General features: G+C 56.4%; 1 protein-coding gene across 7 annotated transcripts in view; it reads right to left on the bottom strand.

The window, feature by feature from the left end:
* The window catches only part of ARHGEF10L (Rho guanine nucleotide exchange factor 10 like), a 155,543-nt gene extending 138,830 nt beyond the window's left edge, over window positions 1–16,713 (bottom strand). For 4 of the 7 annotated variants that reach the window (XM_045035162.1, XM_045035164.1, XM_045035165.1 and 1 more), the window contains exon 1: window positions 991–1,127. The gene's annotated coding sequence lies outside the window, so the exon portion shown is untranslated. Of the gene's footprint in view, window positions 1–990; window positions 1,129–16,567 lie in introns of those variants that run through there. The other 3 variants (XM_045035163.1, XM_045035169.1, XM_045035166.1) reach the window with 3 other exon arrangements.
* Window positions 16,714–22,415: the final 5,702 nt, after the last annotated feature.

Below are 22,415 nucleotides of genomic sequence, written 5' to 3'. Positions count from 1 at the left end.
GGGCTCCCCCTAGGAGACCACCCCTGGCTAGCCTTCACCTCAGCAGGGCGCACCCCGGCCACACTCCCCGGCCTCCAGGAGCGTCCAGGCCTGAGCAGGTTCCCCCTCGGCCATGGCCTTCCGGCCGACCAGGGCATCCTCTCCTCCCACACACACTCCCTCCTTTGTGAGGCTGCCCCTGTTCCGCCTCTGGGCAGGGGTCCAGGGTGGGAGAGGCCAGCCGGCAACCGAGGTGACAGGAGCATTCCCTGACTCCCGGCCACCCCAGGACCCCCCAAGAGCAGCACAGGGAGAAGTGGACCCCAGCGGCAGCAGGAGCTGAAGGCCCTGGGAATCCCCCGGAAAATGAGGCACAGGCTCTCTCTCTCTCTCGCTCTCTCTCTCTCTCTCTCTCTCTCACTGATGCACAAAGAGCAGTCAGGAGTCATGCAGAGGGATGGGACACCCAAGGGACACAGAGGCTGGGAAGGTGGGGGGGGGGTAGGGAGTACACACAGTCACACGCAAGACGTACACTCACACACACACACACTCAAATGACACAAGGAGAGACCCACACACGGAGAGAAGACCCAGGCTCCGGGGCCTCTCACACACCCAGGGACACGGCCGCGCCACGCAGGCTCCGGGACGAACGGACAGAGAAGACGCCGCTCCTGGAGCGGGGGACACCCACTCCCACCAGGGCCACGGGGAAGGCCCAGGCTCCGGGCTCGCACACCCCGAGGCACAGCGGGACGCACTCGCAGCCACGCCCGGGACCCCGGAGCCGCCGGGGCCCCCAGAGACCCCCGCCGGCCAGCGGGGACGCGCGGACGGGCCCGGCCATCGCGGGCGACGGGGACCGACCCCCCTCCCCCCCCCCACTCGGCCCCGCGGGGACGCCCGCTCGGGGCCACACGGCCGGCCCGCCTCGCGCAGTGCGCGGCCCGCGACCCCCGCCCGGTCCCCCGTCCGCCCGACCACCCCCGCCCCGCGGGCCGCACTCACCGGCTCCGGCCGCCCGGCCGCGCCTTTGTTGTCCGCGCCGCTCACAAAGCGCCGGCGGCCGCTCCGCGCGTCAGCTGCCCCGGGGGCCGCGGGCGCCCAGGGCCGGGCGGCCCCAGCCCCGCGCCCCAGCCGCCGCCGCCGCCGCCGCGCGCGCCGCCCGCGAGGTCGCGGCCCGGCCGGGAGTGCGCCCGCCGCCTCCGAGCGGCCTGGTCCCGCCGCCGCGCACGGCGCGACGCGGCGCCGCCCCCGCCCGCCCGGTCCCCGCTCGCCGCGGCTGAAGTCACCGCTTAACCCCTGGCGGCCGGGCCCGGCGCGGGGCGGCCCCGCCCGCCCGGGCCGCCCGCGGCGCAGGTGGGGAAACCGAGGCCCGCGGGGGGCGGGGCCTCGCCGCGCGCCCCTTCCGCCCGCGGCGGCCGCTCCCGCCTCGCCGGGTCCCGCCCGAGGCCGCCCCTCGCCGTGCCGCTCCCCCGGGGTCTCCCTCCGAAAGGTCGCGCGCGCACGCTGGCCGCTGGCTTCTCCTCTCTCGCTTCCAGGAGTTTTCCAGGGCTTCCCTGGGGAGCGGGTGGGGGGGGCTGGGGGTGGGGGGTAGGTCCCCGCCCAGTCCCAGCCGGCGCCCCTCGGTGACCTGGCCCCCTGGGCTCTGGTGACCCCAGCAGCTTGGGGCGGGGGGAATTTGAGACCATCCCCCCCAACTGGCTACTAGCCCCGCCCTGGAGCCCCACCTTCCCGACGAGACCACTGAGGCTCAGACCCGCAACCCGCCAAAGCTCGCCGAGCAAGGAAGTGGCCGCACGGAGATCCCAGCCCTCCCCTCCCTTCCAGCCCCCCAAGCTGCCAAACACTAGTTGCTCCCTCCCAGAATCCCAGAGAGGGCCTCCGGATGTGATGCAATTAATTATAGTTATCAGGTCATTAATTAAGATTATCCCTGTTGTCATTAAACAGTGCCCTGCAACCTCTCTATTTGCAACGCAACTCACACTCCGGCTTATCAGCAATTACTCCTGGGTTGATAATAATGAGTTCTGCAGCCTCCAAAGGGCACAGGTGTATGTATACGGGCATCTTTGCCAGCCTGTGTTGGTTCATGCAACACAGCCAGAGAAAATGTTTTTCTGAACTACTCCCTCTCTGCCAGGCACCAGCCTTAGGGGCTGGGAATGAAACGAGGGGCCAGAGAGACCCCAGCCCTGCCCCCTTGGCTCTCGCAGGCTAGGAGGAGACACAAATAGACAGGCCTCTACAGTGCCGTGAGACAAACCACACTCAGGCCCCGCTCTCTGAAACCATCTTATTCGTTGATTTGCTTGCTTGTTTATTGTCTGTCTCCACACAAGGACGTTCGCTCCATAGAGCCTGTCTTAAGAGTCGTTCATAGAGTCCCACTTAGGCACATTGGTCTTTTTTTTAATTTTTTTTAACGTGTATTTATTTTTGAGAGAGAGAGAGAGAGAGAGCATGAGCAGGGGAGGGGCAGAGAGAGAGGGAGACACAGAATCTGAAACAGGCTCCAGGCTCCCAGCCGTCAGCACAGAGCCCGACGCGGGGCTTGAACTCATGGACCGCGAGATCGTGACCTGAGCCAAGGTCGGACGCTTAACCCACTGAGCCACCCAAGCGCTCCACCACCAAATTAACTTTTCTCTGTCCTGCCAATTCCTCACGGTCTTTGTTTTTGTTTTGTTTGTCTCTTTACCTGAGAAGTGTAAAAAGTGCCTGCATTAGACATTTTTTAGGTCTCAATTTCATTATTGAGCCTCTGTGTGCACGTAAGAAAACTTAAGGTTTTAGGGGCGCCTGGGTGGCGCAGTCGGTTAAGCGTCCGACTTCAGCCAGGTCACGATCTCGCGGTCCGTGGGTTCGAGCCCCACGTCGGGCTCTGGGCTGATGGCTCAGAGCCTGGAGCCTGTTTCCGATTCTGTGTCTCCCTCTCTCTCTGCCCCTCCCCCGTTCATGCTCTGTCTCTCTCTGTCCCAAAAATAAATAAAAAATACGTTGGGGAAAAAAAAAAAAAAGAAAACTTAAGGTTTGGGGCACCTGGCTGGTGACCCTTGATGTCGGGGCCAGAAGTTCAAGCCCCGTGTTGAGCAGAAAGACCACTTTAAAAAAAATTTTTTTTTTTAACTTTGGGTGTTTTCCTCCTGTTAATCTGTCTCATGTAAATTTAATTCTTAGTCCAGGAGGAAACACAGCAGAAGAATGTTTCCTTCCCTGCACCAGCAAAGCAGCTAGAACGTCTTCAGATGTCCGGTGAGTGACATAACATTAAGCCTTGGGCCAGAATGTAGATGCTTGGGTCCTGCTGGCATATGCAGAGGCGAGTACAAGTTCCTGGACCTGCATTCATAGCTTTTCAGATCCGTTCCAACCTCCCTCCTTGGCTATTTTATTTCCTTCCTGGGCCTCAGCCCCCCTGAGTCCTCCAGTCTGGAATGCCTGCCCCGTCTTTGGCTGCACTAAGGTTTACCTTCCCTCCCAGAACCATCAGAAGGCCCAGAATCCCTGGGAAACCTCCCCACGTGGCCCCTGTTCCCTGACCACCCCTCCTCTGAGCTCTACGGCACTTTGGGCTTTGGCTGGTTCCTCTTGTTAGAGCCTTTGTTGGTTTCGTTAGCTCTGGACATGTATACTAATTAGCACTGTCTTCAGCTTGATGGACGCTGTGATCCAGGCTTGAGGGCAGGGGCCATACCCCAGGGCCCTTATCAGACCCCCAGAGCCCAGCACAGGGTAGGGGCGCACTCAACATCAGAGGATCATAACAGATTCTGAGTGGACACCCTCAAACGTTCATCACATAGACCCTCTGGGTCCCAGGTGACAAGCCACCGGCTCATAGAACCAGTGGAGTCTACAGAACCATTGCGTTTGGCCCCCAGTGGTGGCTCATGGGTCACCAACATTTAACACTCGGGAGATTTTGCAGTAAAAAAACAGACTGTTGGCTTCTCAGCAAACCCGAAGATCTGGTAATGCCGGGCCCTCCTCTCCCCCCACCCCCACCCCAGGGCCACATCCTCCTACATTCTTGCTCTCTCCACCATCTTGCATCCCGACGACACACACACACCCCTCGCCTCTCGCCTCCCCGGGGTCACATTCTAAGCTCCACAGCACAATTCGATGTCAAAGGCGCTTTATTGGCTTTTGCCCATTCATTACTGCTCCTTCTGCCTGGAACGCCATTACCACTCCATCCTCCTGCCCAGGCACGTTGGCTAATGCCTCCTGAGGCTCTCAACAGAGAACACCTTCTCAAGGTCAAGGATCCCTTCTCCAGGGCCCCCACACTGGACTCTGGGCCTCCCACAGTGTCCTATGGTCCCCTCAGGCCATCCATCCTACTGAGTTGTGTGGTGTACATTGACCCTTAAAAAACACAGGTTTAGGGGCGCCCGGGTGGCTCAGTCGGTTGAGCGTCTGACTTCGGCTCAGGTCATGATCTCGCAGTCCGTGGGTTCGAGCCCCGCGTCAGGCTCTGTGCTGACAGCTCGGAGCCTGGAGCCTGCTTCAGATTCTGTGTGTGTGTCTTTCTCTCTGCCCCTCCCCTGTCTGCACTCTGTCTCTCTCTCTCCCTTTCTCTCAAAAATAAATATTAAAAAATTAAAAAAAAAAACAGGTTTGAATTGGGCAGGTTTCTATGTGGATTTTTTTCAATAAAAATGTATTTTCTCTTCCTTACAATTTTCTTAATACTATTTTCTTTTCTCGAGCTTATGCAATTATAAGAATACATTATATAATACATATGATATACAGAAGACATTAATTGACTGTTTATGTTATTGGTAAAGGCTTCTTCGTGGTCAACAGTAGACCATCAGCAATTACATTTTGGGGGAGTCAAAAGCTGTACTGCGTAAGGGGTTGGTGCCCCTAGCCCCTGCGGTGTTCAAGGGCCCCCTGCGTTTGCTCACGTCTCCTTCCGGGGTGTGAGCCCTTGCTGGCTGGGCCTCCGCTGTCTCATTCACAGCGCCTCCCCGCCACCTGGGACGGAGCCCGGTAGAGCACAGGCACGAGACAAATATTTGCTAAATAGATGAATGAATGGTTTTCAATGACCACAAAAGGAACACAAAGGATTTCTGGGGATGTTTCCATGTCCCAGAACATTCAATTAACCAGAATTTTCCACCCACTGAACACGCTGGTGAGTGCAGGGTTTACTGTGGATGCATAACCATCAAGGGTACATCTGGATGGGAAAAGGGTTCTGTTCTCCCTGGTCTCCACCGCTGACCTGGAGAAGAGGGAGGCAGGGAGGACAGGGGTGGCATTTTTCCACTGGCCAGTGAGGCGAAGTGACTCGCCCATGTTGCCTAGCAAGCTGGTGGCAAAGTCAGGATGGGAACCCAGGGCTCCTGCCTCTGCCTTCCAGCCCAGTCTCCCTTCTGCTGGCCGAACCACATAGTGGGTCAAAAAGGAAGTGGGTGGCTGAGAAAGTGGACTCTGTGGCCCAGATACCACGCTCACACGGGCAGTGTGAACAGAGGGCAAGCAGGAAGCAGTCAGGCCCTGAAATTTACTATACCATTAAACCAACCGTGACCAGGCTATTTATTACCTAAGAGAGGCTGGATCGCATTTTGATTACGAAAGAAGACGATATGACACTCTCTTCCCATAACACTCCTGTCTCTGTTTCGTAGGACAGGCATTTTGAGGGGGGCTGGGATACTTTGAGCAACCACCCCTGCTTCAAGACTTCCAGATGTTCCCCCCCCGCCCCGACCCAAGACCTGCATTTGTGGGGAAGCAAGCTGAGCTCAAGGGCACAGCCACAGGCAGAGGGGGTCCTGGGAGCTCAGGTGAAGAAGGAAACTTGACTTCTCTGAGCTATCACTTTATGGGCCTGGGTGTCAGGGACAGACCAGTCTGAGCAGCTCCTTCCTTGTCTTGGGGATGTGGTCTCAAAGTTCACCCAAAACACCCACAAGGGGGGAGGGGGTGGACACTCATGTCCAGTGGGACAAGGACACGACACAGGGCTCTGCTACCCCACGATCTCTGTAGCACCCTGAAAACAGCCCTCAACCTCTTTTACTCTGTCTCACTGCCTGTCAAGTGGGAACAATAATCCTGTTGCCCTCTTCTCTCTTCACAGAAGGTCGCAGGATCAAGTTAATGTAGCCTAACAGAGATTTCCCCACTTCCCACTGACAAAATTAGATCAATATGCTACTTGAGGCTGGATTATTATCAATATTCTAACTGTTATTAGTGAGAGGCAACCTAGTATAGCAGTGGTCAACAGCTTGAACTCTTGGGACTCTCCCTGTTGGAGAAGCAAATTACAGATACGGAAAGGGAGAAAAGTAGAATGATCTCCCGGGGTGTTGGGCTGGAATCGGAAGCGATGGTGTGAGCTCTAGCTCTGTCCACCGCGAGGGCCTGGGAACAGGGACACCCAGTAGCAGTGAGCACACTTAGCAGCCGGATCGTGGTTCCCCAATACCCTTCTCTACTCAAGGGATCCAGAGGTCCCTGGAGAAACGGCTGATTCCAGAGGAAGGACAATTTGAGCCTATAATATAGTGCTGGGCCACAAACTGATAAACTGCTCAAGAAGTGATAAAATTGCTCTGTGTCATAGCAAAAGGACATAGAAACCAGCTCACAGAGGCTCCCACTAATCAAACTGAGGGCAATCTGACATCAGAATAAATCATGATTGGATTTATATCCCGTTGAATACAGTAAGAAACCAAGAGTCCATTCTGATAAGTAAATAAGCAAATGAGTACATTGAAGGCCAGGAAATGACTGTTTACACAGTCTCAAAGCACCGCCCCACAAAATACTTCTTAACCAGAAAGGGGAAGAGAGCAACTTCACAGACAGCTCTCCACCCAAGTGGTCAAACCGGGGACGTGACCAGCAGGGGGACATTTGGACACCCCAAGGGTCCCGATGGGATGCTCGGAGAAGGTCCCGGCCATACCTCACCATGTTCCCGCCAAAGATGCACAGCTCCCATGATCCTGAGCAAACATCACACAAACCTGAACTGAGAGTCTTCCAAAACGCCAAGGTCACAAAAGTCAAAGAGAGACCGGGGATCTTTTTCAGATTGAAGGAAACCAGAGACTGGACAACTAAATGCCACGCGTGATCCTCACTTGATCCCTTCCATACAAAGGCCACTACTGGGACATCTGGTAAGACTGAAGAGGGGCGGCGGCTGAGATGGTGGGGATGCATCACGTGCATTTCCGGCTTTTGATGGTTCTACTATGATGGCGAAGGAACGGGTCCGTGTTTCTCGCAAACACAAACTAAACATCCAGAGAAAAGGATCAAGTCAACGGTTTCCTCTCGAAATGCCGCAGTCAGTTTAAAGACGTTTCTAGGGGCGCCTGGGTGGCTCCGTCGGTTGAGCATCTGACTCTTGATTTCAGCTCAGGTCACCATGCCAGGGTCATGGAGTTGAGACCCGTGTCAGGCTCTGCCCAAGCGTGGAGCCTGCTTGGGATTCTCTCTCTCTCTCTCTCTCTCTCTCTCTCTCTCTCTCTGCCTCTGCCCCTCTCTTTCTCTAAAAAAAAAAATTTTTTTTTAATTAAAAAAATAAAGTTGTGTCTAAAGTCGGATGGCCTGTGCTAATCTCTAGCACATCATGTAATTCTTCGAGCTGTCTGTGTAGTAATTCTTCACCGTCTGTGTCGTAGGGATGGAAGTGATGATTCCTACCTCACGGTTGTTTAGAGAAATAAATGAGATCATAGTTGTGGATATTTGGCACAAAACTGGGTTCATACACATATTCCAAAATGTTGAATAGCTAGCCAATTCTTCTTCTTCTTTGCGCAATTCCCATTTCCAGGCTGTAGAGTGAGGTGGCGAGGTAGGGGGTGACAGTGGAAGAAGCAGGCTGGATGCGCCCGGACAAGGATGACCAAGTTTCAAGACTAGGGACACCACGGGGAAAGGTTGGGGGGGGGGGTCCCTCAGGGCCTGGAAAGCACACGGCCCCCCTGTTGGAGCAGATGCTATGCGTCTACGCTCGATATCCCCAGCGCTTTCTTTCTTTTCCCCCAAGAGAAGCCAGAAGTCCAGAGTTCTCTATGAAATCCCCCGATTTTTAAAACTGACAACGATTTCAAATTGCAAATGGGCCAGTTACTCGTGAGCCAGAGAGGCTCCAAGCGTTGGCAGGCAGCCGCAGTTCTGAAAGCTTGTCCTGATCACTTGGAAGCACCCCCGGGAACGCCCCCTGGGGGTTGGCAGAAAAAAAAGCACCAAGCCACTGTGGGCAGTACTTTCCCCATCGGATAGAGCCTCTGAACAGGCTGGGGTTGACATGCCAGGATGTGCCTCCCTACACCCTCCCGCCCGTGGGCGGGGCAGCCCGCTCCTCGCCAGCGCAGCTGATTGGGGGACAGGGTGAACATCTGACGGCAAGCTGGCCAATCAGCTCGTTTCTCCCAGGAATTTGGACCCGGGGAGGTGAGAGACCCAGTCAAGTGACCGTGGACCCCAAACCAGCCTTCGCACCGCCACACACCCGGCCACGTTCCAACTGATCCTTCCAGCAACCTTACAAAGCAGGTACTTTCCCTCCCGTTTTCGGGAGGAGGAAACTGAGGCACGAAGACGTTCTGTGCTAGCCTGGAATGTCCGTCGGAGCGGCCTGTTGGGTTCCTCCAGATCCCCCTCACGTGCACGTGCCCGAACAGATTTTTGTATTCCTTGAAAGCCCAGAAGCCTCGGAGGGATTGCTAACCAGGCAGCGCCCGCTGCCCATGGCTGCTGTCTCGCCGCAGGGTGAAGGGATTCTGGGGCCAGTTAGGGCACAAGGGATCCCCAACATGCTGCTCTGGCCTTCTTGTACCTCCCAAAGTAGAAAAGGTGAGCGGGGAGGGGGAGTCACAGTCTGGGCTGAACGGCCAGGGGCATCCACAGCAGGTGTGACCGCACCCAGGTCTCCTCCCCACGGGCCCTGCCTACGGTAGGACGCCAGCCTCACCCACTCCTGCAGCCCCTACCCGGGATAAACAGACAGAAAGCTTGGGCCTGTCTGCCGAGCCAAGGGGAGGTTGGATTTCTCCGTCTGGGGCCTGGCCAAGGAGCCAGAAAGGACAAGGAGACAAGGTCTCAGCTTCCTGGCATCAGGTTACTGCCCTTACCCAAGGCTCGAGTGCCAGGCAAGGCCTCCAGGCCTGAAGTTGCTAGTCAGCTGACAGTGAACGCAGGGCCCAAGGCCTGTTCTGGAAGGATCTTCATCCATAAAGATGAAAAAGATACAGCACTGGCTGCCGAGGAAGGGGGAGCAGGGAGGGAACCCCGGGGGACACAGTGAGCCTCCAGCCTTTTGCCAAGCAGACCTGGCCGGGCTGGACAGAGGATCTCCAGGAGGGAAGGTCCCGGGCCTGGGGAAAGGGAGGCCCTGCTGTGCAGCCCCCGCCAGCTACCCTGGCTGTAGGGAGAGGGCCTGGCCGTGGCCGCCGCCTGGCACCAGCCCCAGAAACCTCCAGCGTCCTCCAGTTCCCCCGCCCAGGGCTGGGAGGTCCCATCAGTTCCCTGGTCTCCCAGATGAAAGACGCTTTCTAAGAGTCATAAAACCGTCCCCGCTCAGAACAATGGGCCCTTATCCCACTGTGTCCTTCACATAAACTCCCATTAGCAACACACCAGAAGCTGCAGGCAGGAGTTTTATAGACTGGATTTTTGGACCAGCCCCAGCGTTCATTAACATCTACTGGGATTTAAATCTGAAGTCCGTGTTCCTTCCCCCTACTGAATAGCCCCCAGTTACGATCCCTCAAGCCCCGCCCCCATGGAACTTCAGAGGTTAAGCCAAATGGTTTCCCTGGGTTTTTTTTCTCCTGGAAACAAGCACCTTCTGGGACCCACCCACGTGTCAGCAGAGACACAGTGCAGTGGGTCACTTCCAAGGGAAGCCCCGGCGTCTCAGAAGGGGGGACCAGGGCCCCTTCCCTTGGTGAGGATAGCTCCCCTTTACTGAACATGTATAACATGCCAGGCCCCAAGCTCTTCATGCACAATCCCATTTACTCTCGCAAGAACTCTATAGAACAGCTGCTTTCAAGATCCCCTTTTGGACAGGTGGGACAGAGGAGGCGCAGGGAGGGAGTAGCTTACCTAAGGTCACACAGCAAGTAAGCAATAGATTCCGGGTCTATCTGACTCTATCCCGTCACCCCTCCCCCAAACTTCAAATGTGGGGGTTCAGCAGATACTCTGTCCGCACCAGCCCAATCCCCCAGTCCTGGCTCGAAACTCTGGGTGTCACCCCAGAAACATGGATGATGACAGCAGAGTCGCTTTTTACTTCACCATCTCCCATCTACACAACAGCCCTCAGTATCGACCGCAATTCCTATTTTGCAGATGAGGAAACCGAGGCTCGGAAAGGGCAAGTGTCTTATCCACGGTCCCCCAGAGCTGGTAGGTGGTGGGGTCAGGCTATGAACGCTTCTCCCTCTGGTTCCAGAACCACTGTTTCTCCCAGGTGAGCCAGCCTGATAGTTACATCAGACCATCCCAGTGGAGCCTCAGCACCCGTTCAACAAACACTCCCAGATACTCCCCGGAGAAGTGTCTGAGATGTGCCTGGCACTGTTCTAGGAGCTGGAGGCACGGTGGCAAGGGACACGGACATGCCCCCGCCCCGATCAGCCCCAGGGACCAGGGACCCCCTAGCCACTTTTGGCTGCTCCCCCAGAGCTCCAGCTCCAGCCGTCTCCCCCGAGCCCCCAGCACAGAGGCTCGTCCCCACCTCTGCTGCCTTCCTTCACTTCTGGCAGCTTCCAGACAGCCTACCCCAGCCCCTGAGAAGGCAGTCTACAGCCCTGGTGTCATGGCTTATTCTGCCCTGAGAAGATTCACAACCAAATCCTAACTGGCTAAACCAGCCAGGCAGCTATGTTGGCTCCGGCTCCCCCAAGAAGCCCTCAGACCCTGCCTCCAGATGGCACATCCAGCACACATGTCCCATCCTGAGAAGCTGGCACGGGGCCTGCCCTCACCATTCCCCTATTACCTTCTGCTGCTGTTGAGAAAGCCTGTCTGCCCACTACAGCTCAGGGACATGTATGGTTGCTTGGTTAGTGCCAGGCGCTGATTTAGATGACCGTAAACTTCATCACCATCTTCATCATGATCATGGTCCTCATTCTCATCCTAGCTCAAATTCATTGAGCACTTACTACATGCCAGGGACGGGGCCAACACTTTACCTATACTGTCTCATCAAATCTTCACCATAATCCCGTGTGATAGGTACTCATCATCCCATGCAACACAGAAGAAAACCGATAAACAGAGGTGGTAAGTCTGGAGCACAAAGTACTGTTTTTCTTACTAAATTTTCTGTTGCTCCTGCTGTCCTCTAATCTGCCTGAGGGCAGGCTCATGTCTGTTTTGCACAGAGCAAAGGATACAGTGCCTGGCATATAGTGGACACTCAATAAACAGTGTATAGGTAGATGGATAGATATATGGGTGGAAGACTGGATGGACAGACAAATGGATGGATGGATTGTTGGATGATGGATAGATGGATGGATGGATCATTGGATGATAGATGGATGGATGGATGGATGGATGGATGGACACATGAATAAATGGACAGACACATGGATAGATGAAGGATGGATGGATGGATCATTGAATGATGAATGGATGGATGATGGATAGATGGATGGATGGATCATTGGATGGACACACAAATAAATGGACAGACACATGGATAGATGAAGGATGGATGGATGGATGGGTCACTGGATGATGGATGGATAGATGGATGGATGGATAGACACATGGACAGATGAATGATGGATGGATGGATGAATACAATTGAAAACCAAGCGAAAGGGGACTAGAGGACAATACTTCTCCCACTCAGTGAAGCAGAAGGAAGCTGGATGCAGATTCTCTGCTAAGTGCAAACTCCCCTGGTCAGGATTCCAGGGAAAGCAGGGAACAGTATCCTGATTTTTAGGGGAGGGAATAAAGAAGTACCATGTGGCTGATGAGCTTTGAGGTAACTTAATAAAAGCAACAGCATGTAGGCTGATCAAGTCTGTTCTCTCTTCCCAGAAATCACCACTTTGCGGGGAATTTCATGTGCTCTATCCCAAACCACAGGTCTCTGAATTGGGGCCAACCACAAAATATACCCAGTGTGGTAAACTCCCTGACCAGTGGCTCCAAGACTGGGCCTAGGGACACAGCTGTGCCTGAGCCTGGTGTCTGGTCAGAGTCGACCCCAACCTATTCCCTGGGTGCTGTCTCAGAGTTCTGGAGCACCTGCCAGGAGCCTTGAGCTTTAGGGGTCTTACCCTGCAGTTAATTTGAGAGATCTCATGCTGACCCGCCAAATCCCGTACTTTGTGAATTCTGATCAGTGGCTAGAGCCAGCCAGCTGGATTCTAGGGAAAGATCTGTGGGAAGCAGGCTCCTCTCCTCCCCGCTACTCTTCGGCCAGAGCATAGGGTTTCCCATTTCCTGTGGGCTAAGCAAGACTCGGGGATGAAGAACCCAGAAGTCTCAAGAGAGCGGCCACTGAGGCATGTGGCCCAGTTTTGTAATTTCCAGAGAAACCGTGAGAAAGAGGAAAAGACACTAAAGCATGGTATCATCCCTAGCACACTTGGACACATCTGCTCATCTGCGTTAAGGTTCTGGGCAGCACAATGAGGTGTCCTGCCATCCTGGACCCTTATTTGTTTGCTGGCAATGGGAGGTTGGGATGGCACTGGGGCCAGGGACATGCCCTTCTTTTTACTGAGCACTTACTATGCACCAGGTCAAGCACTCTGCCTGGGATAACACATAACCTGCACAGCACTTCAGCAAGTTCAGTATTATCGTCTGCCATTTCAGATACGGAACGTACAAGTTCACACACGAGAAGGGACAGAGCTGAGCTTTGAACTCAGTGCCACCCTGAAGTCCGTACTTCTTCCCGCCAACAACAAGGTGGAGGGCTCTCCCTGCAGCTGGGCAAACGTGGGCATCCTGCATATATTCCAGAATTGGCCAGACTGAACAGGAACAGGTTTTTGTGGTGGTCACTCCAGTCCTTGCCAGTCCGCCATGCGTCAGAAGCAAACTCAAGCCTCCCCGCATTCCTGTGCTCCCGGGGCCTGGTGGTCACGTGGGAGGAGGGATGGCTGGCGAAGAGCCCAGAGGGCACCTTGGGGCTTTCCCTTTGAGCATTGCAGAGACTTTCAGAGCTTGAAAGGGCCCTTAGGAATGATCCGAGCCAACCCCCTCCATCCACAGAGGGGATAACTGAGGCCCTCAGAGGACAAGGGCTTTGCTTAAGGTCAGCAGAGGCAGCCTCCTGGCTCCGGCCCAAGGTCCCCTCCTCACCCTCTGCCTGTCTGGAACCATGACATTGGAGGCCTTTATATCAGATAGAATGAATGGTCGTCAGATTTAATCACGACAATGCTCCGAAGAACCAGGGGATAGGGTACGATGGGGAAGAAGGAAGGGGGCAGGGCTGCTCCCCAGCCCCGTTGCCTCCCCTCCCTCTGCTGGGGCATCAGAAGTCTCTGTGCAGTGGCTGAGCTGGGTCTGGCTGGTCCAGCAGGCGGGGTCAGGGGTCAAGGTTACCTACAGAGCAGGTCCCAACACCCAGGAGAGCTCCCTATTTTCCTGGTCCCCTTGGAACAAGAGGTGCCTCTGTCCTTGAGACAAGCAATGATGGGGGAGGAGGCTCGCTCTCTCATTCCGCTGGAAGGCAAAGTGGGAGGAGGCTTGGACAGGGAAGCTAGGAATTCACTTCGTAGCAGCACCATCTCACCTACCTCGGACCCACCTGCTAAGCTCCTGGGGACCTGCTCCCATGAGTATCCCCACCGGGAACTCTCTTGCTGCCCTGGGGCTAGAAACCCTGAGCCCCCCGCCCCCATCCCCAGGGAGCTGTCTCCCATGAGGGCTGGTGGGGAGGGGGGGGCGCTCACTTCTGGACACACACACAGGCTGGGTTCGAATCCCCGCCTCCCCACCTCCTAGCCCTGTGACCTTGAGCGAGTTGCGAGTTGCTCCTCTGCTGAGCCCCAGCTTTCTCCGGCTGTGGAGCTCGGCACCAATTCCTTCATCCCCAGTAATTGTGGGGATTAAACGTCAAGGCTGTCCCAGGCACAGAGGGGACCGGAGACGCTGCTTGGGTAATTACTCTCTTCACGCCGGTTCCCTCCCTGCACACCGTGTCAAGGTTTTACAGGCATCCCCAGCCGTGACTGTAATTCACAGCCCCTGGTTAGATCACAGGGAAGAAATTATCAGCCCCTCCACCCAGATGGGGTGACCCAGGCCCCAGGAGGGTGAGGGGCATGTCCAGAGTCCCGTAGTATTTTAGAAGCAGAGCAACCAGAACCCACGGTTCTCGAGTCCCAGGGCCGCCCAGCCCGGCCCAGCGGCGCAGAGAGGGAAGAGCTTAAAAGCCGGAAGCAACCAAGCCAGTCGCCGCTCTTGGCTGCACCAGGAACTCAGCACATGACTTTGGATGGTGACTTTGGGTGATGTGAGCTTTCGACTTTCTGAGTGATGGTTTCAGTGCCATGGGCCAGCCGTGTGACTCTGGGCCAATGACTTCACCCCTCGGTGCCTCAGCTTTCTCATCTGTGACATCTGGACTGGCAGGAGGGTTAGATGAGCTATGGCGTCAGGACTCCTGACCCAGAGCTGAGCACGGGGTGAGTGCCCGATAAATGGCACAGTAGTCATGGTGGCAATGCCAGTAGTCAACCTCGCTGTTATTATTATTGTTGTTGTTGTTGTTGTTGATCACTAGGAAGAGAAGGAGGAGGGGACAGAACGGAATCAGCCTGGGGACTTCTCACCCATGAGACTGTTTTTGAGAGGAAGCCCTGGATGAACATATCAGGGATCCTTCTCGCCTTCTAGGTGGTAGGGATGTGAAGGGGCCAAACCAGTCACCCCCCCTGAAGACCCCAAAGTCCCGCTAACGGAGGACGCCCAGCAGGAAAGTCTGCGGCCATTGCTCCCAGAGGAGCTCAGCCCTCGAAGGGACAGAGGAGAGTTGGTGGCCGGTCCCCAGCCAAGCCTCAGGAGACCCGGATTCGTTGGCCAAAAGCCGGGGAGGCAGCCTCGCCTTTAGAAACTTCTGGATCCTCCAGAGGAAAAACTGAGAGGAGAGGCCCGCTTAATGGCAGCACACGCTGTTAGGAGCCAGGAGAGAGAACCTAATGCTCTGCTATCTCTTAGCTGTGTGACCTCAGGCAGGTCACCTCACCTCTCTGAGCCTCTGTCCCTCAATTACAGGGATCTTCATTCCTGCCCTGCCCAGCACCCCAGGCTGGCGTGAGACCCATCGGGGACAACAGACGTGGCCCAGCTTTGTAAACGGTCGAGCACCTTAGGGTGAGGCGCTGCCCTCGTTAACCAGCAAAGGACCCTTCGTGGACAGACCAAGGCAGGTGTAGCATCGTGGAGGCCACTCTGGAAGGTCATTACCATTCGTGCTGGACTCTGCAGCTCGGGCGCCACGTGAGACAGAGCGTGAGCTGCCACGAAGCCCGAGCGGGGGAGGGAGAAAAGCTTCAGCAATAACACTTGTTTTCCTCGGACGCGGGGAGGCCGGAGAAACGCGCGATCCATCTAAACGCCCCTAACAAGCCCAGCCTGGCCGTGCCCCGCCAGCCCCCCACCCTGCTGCGCCTCATCGACTCGTGGCAGCAGAAAGGGAGGGGGCGGGGGGCTCCGTCAGGGCCCAGAACCAGACCCGTCTGGCCTCCCATCTCAGCTCCCCTTTTCCAAGCTGCGAAACCTTAAGTAAGTTACTCAACCTCTCTGGGTCCGTTTCCTCGGCTGTGAACGAGAACGGCGACAACACCACCGGCCTCACAGGGGCGTTGGGAGGACTGAAAGAGCTCACGCGCGGGGCGTGCTTCGTTAGCAAGGTGCCGGGCACGGAGTAAGCGCCCCGCAGGCCCTGTGTCCTCACCGCCGGCCGCCGGCCACGCAGACGCAAGAGGCTGCCTCCAAAAGCAGCGAGCTCACCGCCACCGGAGAGGTTCAAGCTGTGGCTAAACAGCCACCTGTCGGGGACTCACAGCCAGGACCCAGGGTGACCGCAGGGAGGCGGCAGCCGGATCCGGCTTCCAGGCCCGGCTCTGCCGCTAAGTCACCGCGTGACCTTGAGATACTCCCTGTCCTCCCGAGCCTCCGTTTTCCCAGCTCTGAAATGATGCCGTTGACCTAGGTGTCCCGTAAGGGCCGTATCAGCCTCCAACCATCAAACTCTGTGACCCCGAGAAGGGAATCAGGGAAAGTTCCCGAGGCACCCACGCCTCTGCCGGGCTCCCTCTGCATTCCTCGCCCCCACGTTGCCCTGACCTGCCCCCACAGGTGGCCACCAGGGTCAGGGCCACGTCCCCCGAGGCTCCCAGCAGAGTCCTCCTTGTAGAGCCTGGCACAAGGCGTCCCCAAGCCCCATCACCGACTGGGAGGGAGCAGGGTGTCCCTGGGCCCGGTGCCCAAGGGTGTCAACAACGGCAGAAAGCCCACACACGCCCCGTGACCTCCAAGGGACCCTCCTCCAACTCGGCGAGGGACAGAGATGTTTACAAGCCCCAAAGCTGACCTGGATTCCGTGCAGTCCAATTCTGGCCCTCGGGGAAACGGGTGCGGGTGGCACAGGGTCAGGCGCCAGCGGCGGGGAAGGGTCCTGTCCGTCACAGCCGCTGGCGGGGCAGGCAGGAGCCCAGGGGTCAGGCGCACTGGCTCCCCACGCTTCGTGTGCAGAGGACCAGGAATGTGAGTCATTCACCTGCCAGACCTGCCAGGCGGGCAGGCGGGAGCACAGGAGGCGGCCCCTAGCAGCCCACAAGGAAGGGCTAGACTGGGTCAGGCCCATGGGCAGGGCCGGGCCGGGCCGGGCCAGGCAATCTGTCATCAGTCGGCCTGGGAGGACCAGGAAGTAGCCGGGGTGGGGAAAGGGAGGAGCAGCGTGAACACAAAGGTGGGGGCCTCTAAGGGGGGGCGAAGGCAGAAGGTTTAACCACTGACAGCTGCCCCCCCGGCCCAGAAAGAAGCACAGGACATGGGCACAAGGGAGGGCTCGAGGTTCATCGTCCTGATATGACAGAGTTCTCGTGAAGATTAAATGAGACCATAGGGAAAGGGCTCTGGAGTCCAGCTCCCGGGGGATAGACAATAATGATGGCTCTGATTACAAGGACACCTTTTTTTTTTTTTTAATTTGGAGAACGACAGAGAGAGAGTGCAAGCTCCAGAATGAAGGAGGGGCAGACAGAGAGAGAGAATCCCAGGCAGTCTCCATACCCACCGAGGATCCCGACGTGGGGCTCGATCTCATGACCATGAGATCATGACCTGAGCCGAGATGGTCGCCAGAAAGTCATTTACCCACAAATACTCGCTCTGCCCTCACCATGTGCCCCTGAGAACCCAGGATGGGGTCTCAAAGGTAGATCCTCCCCTGCCCTCAAAACACTCAGATGGTTGTTTGCACGTGGACACTTGCATTTCACATCAAACCTGGCCCAGGCCCTGTTCCGCTTTTTGCTACCGGGCGGGCATCAGCAAACCATAGCCCTCAGGCCAAATCGGGCCCATCCCCCGTGTTTGTAAATAAAGTTTTATTGAAACACAGCCACACCCATTTGCGGCCCATGTGGCCGCTTCGAAGAGACGATAGAATTTAATACCGACAGACTGTAGGGGCTACAAAGCCTAAAAGATTTGCCGTCTGGTCTCATAGCGAAAGTTTGCTGACCCCTGATGATGATGATGATGATGATGATGATGGAGACGATCCCGGGTTTGGGCTCGCATGTGTTTTATCCACTAAAAACTCTCCCCTTCATCTGAGCGTCACAACAAGGTTTCCCCCCGTTTTGCAAAGAGGGAAACAGGTTTCTGAGAGAGAAGTAAGTTGTCCGAGGTCATGCCGAGGGCGTACAAAATTGTGGCTATTTTGAGTTCGGGGCTGAAGGAGACCAAAGCCTCTGGTTCCACTAGTTACCCAAGCGAGCCCGGGGCGCAAAGGGTTCAGCAAGCCCTGGTGGGACCGAAGGTTCTGCACCACCGGAGAGAATCAACATACGCCTGACTCACTGGATTCCCTCCTGGGAGGCTGGCGGCCAAGAGCCAGCTGGGAGGTGCACGGCAGTGCGAGAGAATTAAATGAGATGGAAAGCACCAGAACAGCACCACTGACGCTGGCAGGAAGCCCTTGTCATCGTTAGAGCTTCGTTGGCTTTATTATTTGGGGCTTAAGGTATGAGTGAAGAGGCAGGTGGAGACGTGGCCCCTCCACCTGTGGACGTAGCGACGGGGAGAGCTCTTCCTTTAAGATGCCCTGGCCAGAGTCAGGAAGGCGGGTTCCTGGTTCTGGGGGCCCTGCGAGGAGAAAAGCTGTCCACTCCGGCTGCCCTCGCCTTCCTTCCAGCACCTTCCCTCAGTCCTGGTCAGGGGACAGGCTGCAGTCTCGTTCCCTTTGCCCGACGGCAGAGGGCCACCGTCTTTCCCGCCTCACCCACCCAGAAGGCCTGGCCCGGGCTCTCTACTCCCAGAGAAAGCTGCCCCCCAAGGTCAGGCAAGGAGCACACGAGAGGCCGGAATCTTCCTCCATGTTTCTCTTTGGCAACCTGAACCCGCCCCCACCCCCACGCCCGGCCCCCATCCTCTGAAGGGTTTAAAGTCCTCTGGAATTTCCTCTCCTGCTCTCTAGAGTCTTGTCTTTCCTGCCCTCCCTTCCCCACCCACCCCCAAAGCCCAGGTGGCAGAGGGGGCAAATACTCGCTGAGCAGAAGCCACGAGTTCAGAAAAACCTCGATAAACCCGCCTCCACTCCTTTCTCCCCAAACCACCGGTCACTCTGGGAGGCCAGGGTAGCCTGTTTCTCCCCCATCCACTCAATAACCGGCCGCCTGAGCCACACTCTGTTGGGTGAGTTTCCGCCAGCATTCTGGAAGCACCTGTCGGCCAGCAGAGGCTGTTGGCCGCATCACACTTTGCCAGCGGAGTCTGCTCGGCCACGAGTAGGGCATGACCACGGCCACGTGCCGGGCTTTCCGCCAGCTGAAGCCACGCTTTGATGTAGAAACGGTATGGAAGTGTCCACCATACGCCAGACCCTCTGCCGTAGGACTGGGTCCTTTCCGCCTTGTGTCCCTACCAACCCCCTGCCGTTCCCCGCAGGCAGCGCCGAACGATGCCCAGGAAAGACGCGCAGAAGGAATGATTCTCCCAGGCTGCCCCGGACCAGCCTGTCTCCCCTCGGCGCTACCGACACTCTGGACCAGACCACCCTGGTGGTGGGGGCGTCCTGGGCCCTGCAGCACATGTGGCGGCATCCCTGGCCCGCGCCCTCTAATGTCAGCAGCACCGACCCTTCCCAGCTGGGTGAACCAAAAATGGCTCCAGACATTGCCACTTGTCCGTCTTTGGGGGGGGGGGGGCAAGTGGCCCCGGTTGAGAATCCCTGCTCTGCGGTCATCAGCTACATGTGGCCTCCTCGCCAACGTACCAAAGAAAGCACGGTGCGTGTTAGCAGCCATTTTGTCAGTAAGAAACTGAGCCTGGGTAACATCAAGAGACAGAAGTTGGAGAAGAACGAGTGAGGGCGCCAGGGCAGAGGCGGGGCTGGACCGGGCCCCGCGGGTCCCGAGGGTCTGAGGCAGCCTCTGGCTGACTGGCCCCCAGAGCAAACAGGCCCCCCCACACCAGGGCAAGACGGCGGCCTAACCAGGGCCCGACTCGTAGAGGCCCCCCACTTCTACCTGCCACCCTGTAAGCCAGAAGGCACAAAGCACGCAGATATGTTGAAATTAAAATAGCATCTTTCCGGGGGAAGGGGGTGGGGGGGAAACGGGCCAACTGGGCGAAGGAGAGAAGGAGTACAAGTTTCCAGTCACGGAATGAGTAAGTCACAAGAATAAAGGCACAGCACAGGGGACACAGTCAACGGCACCGTGATAGCGTCGTATGGTGACAGATGGCGGCTACACGCGGTGGGCACAGCACAATGCACAGAGAAGCCGAATCACTATGTTGTACGCACGAAACTCACATACGAAAACATTTTTTTTTAATTTTTTTTAACGTTTTTTATTTATTTTTGAGACAGAGAGAGACAGAGCATGAACGGGGGAGGGGCAGAGAGAGAGGGAGACGCAGAATCGGAAGCAGGCTCTGGGCTCCGAGCTGTCAGCCCAGAGCCTGACGCGGGGCTCGAACTCACGGACCACGAGACCATGACCTGAGCCGAAGTCGGACGCTCGACAGACGGAGCCACCCAGGCGCCCCACGAAAACATTTTTAATAAAGACGTAAAATTCAATAAAAGCCTCTTTCTGAGTCTCCTAACCGACACATTCCAGAGAGGTCCATCGGAATGAAAATATTTCCATCTAGGGATGACCCAGCTTGGTTTCTTACGTAGGGACAGGCTTCTCAATCGCCAACGACTACCATTTCCTTTCCGAGAATCACCCCCTCACCTCCCAAGAGCGGGTCGCGGCCGCCATGTTGTCGATACCCATGTGGCCCAGGGCCAACGTGTGCGCACAGGACGGTCACCGTCTCTGCCTCAGAAGTTTGGAACCGGGACTCGGCTGGCGGCTGGAACTGAGTGCTTGCAACTCAAAAGCCGCAGGGTGACCACCCTCGGCCGCATGCCCAGAGATGGGCGAGTGGACCAACAAGACGTGGCACAACCACACCGTGGCGCTCGGCCTGAAGAAGGAACGACAGCAGGGGCACCTGGGTGGCTCAGTCGGTGAGCGTCTGACTTCGGCTCAGGTCATGATCTCGCGGTTCGTGAGTTCGAGCCCCGCGTCGGGCTCTGTGCTGACAGCTCGGAGCCCGGAGCCTGTTTCAGATTCTGTGTCTCCCTCTCTCTGCGCCTCCCCTGCTCATGCTCTGTCTCTCTCTCTGTCTCAAAAATAAATAAACGTTTAAAAAAAAATTAAAACAAAAAAAACCCGAAAATCAGAGAAAGAACGTTCATGGGTCCTACTTTGTTTTGCAGGCTCTTTCCATCAGTTGGGGGAGGTGTAGACACCCCGAGTTCCTGGAAGAATAGGGTTTGGCTTTATGCTCATCGACCCTCACTATATGATCATCCGGGAACTGGGGGAAACACTGTAATGTATCATCTTATTTATCCTCCAGGATCGGAGAAGCAGATTTGATCACGCCCGTCTGGAACGTGAGGCCACTGAGGCTCAGAGAAGTAAGCAACTTGCCAAAAGTCACACCGCTCGAAGGTGGGAAAGCTGGAATTTGTGTCCCGGGCTCTCACCCACGAGGAGACTAGGACTGTGGTACCGGGGCAGCGAGTCCAGATTCTGAGCGCGGGGCTCCCGACCTCCTAAGCCACCTGCCTGAAGCCCTGAAAGTGGGAACAGTCAAGGCCATGAGACATGCTGGCCCTCAGGTGCTACGTGGAGACAGAGGTGGGGACCCCATCCACACCCCATCGCCTTCTTTTAGCTTTGGCATTAGCTCCTCCAGCCCCGGGTCTCCTGGACCCCACCCTCCACCCCCTTTTCCAGCTCAGATGGGTGGGGGGGGGCCTCGTTCCCAGGGGGTCCCCCCCAGCCCTCCAGCCACCGGCTTTAGGAACTCCCTGCCCAGCAGGAGCCCGGCCACGAGGCTCGGACAAGGTCTGTAATTACAGCAGGCAGGGATCAAACAAACCCAAGCTCAAATCTGGCTTCATTAGCAAGCTACGTGACCGCGGGCAAGTCACTTGACCCCCTGACCTCTGTGTGCTCCTCTGTAAGATGGAGATAATGACACTCGGCCACGCCACGAGGACTTCTGTAAAGAGCGAAAGAGCTCGTTTCCATGAGGCGCTCATGGACATATTACAGTCTTCGCAGGCCCTTGCCAGTGTCTGCTTATTTCCATTATGGGATCCTAGAAAAACCTCACATTCCACGGGCTTGGCTGAAACTTACCTTTGTATCCCTGAAGCCTTAATAAGCAAATGAGTTTGTTTCCTCCAAAGCATTTAGGCAATTTGTAATTGTGTAATCTCTCCGCGTGTTTACTTGGACTTCGTCTGTGCCCGCAAGTGTGCCTAAACTCCAGCCACGGAGCAACCTGCCTGCCTGATTCACCCGCCTCCTCCGGACCTAACCCAGTGCCCGGCACATAGTACGCTTTTCACTAACATCTACTGAACGAATAAATAAACGTAAAAAAAATTTAAGAAAACAAAAGCGGGGCCCCTGGGTGGCTCAGTAGGTTGAACGTCCGATGCTTGATTTCAGCTCAGGGCATGATCCCAGGGTCGTGGGATCGAGTCCCACATCAGGCTCGGCGCTGAGCACGGCATCTGCCTAGGATTCTCCCTCCCTCTGCCCTTCTCCCCTACTCGTAGGCACGCACGCTCTCTCTCTCTCTCTCTCTCTCTCTCTAAAATAAAAAATAGGGGCACCTGGGTGGCTCAGTTGGTT

This window comes from Felis catus, chromosome C1 (genome assembly GCF_018350175.1).
Source record: "Felis catus isolate Fca126 chromosome C1, F.catus_Fca126_mat1.0, whole genome shotgun sequence".
In the NCBI taxonomy this organism is placed as follows: Eukaryota; Metazoa; Chordata; class Mammalia; order Carnivora; family Felidae; genus Felis; species Felis catus.
The sequence above is the reverse complement of the archived record's forward strand: the minus strand, read 5'-3'. Positions and strand labels throughout refer to the sequence as shown.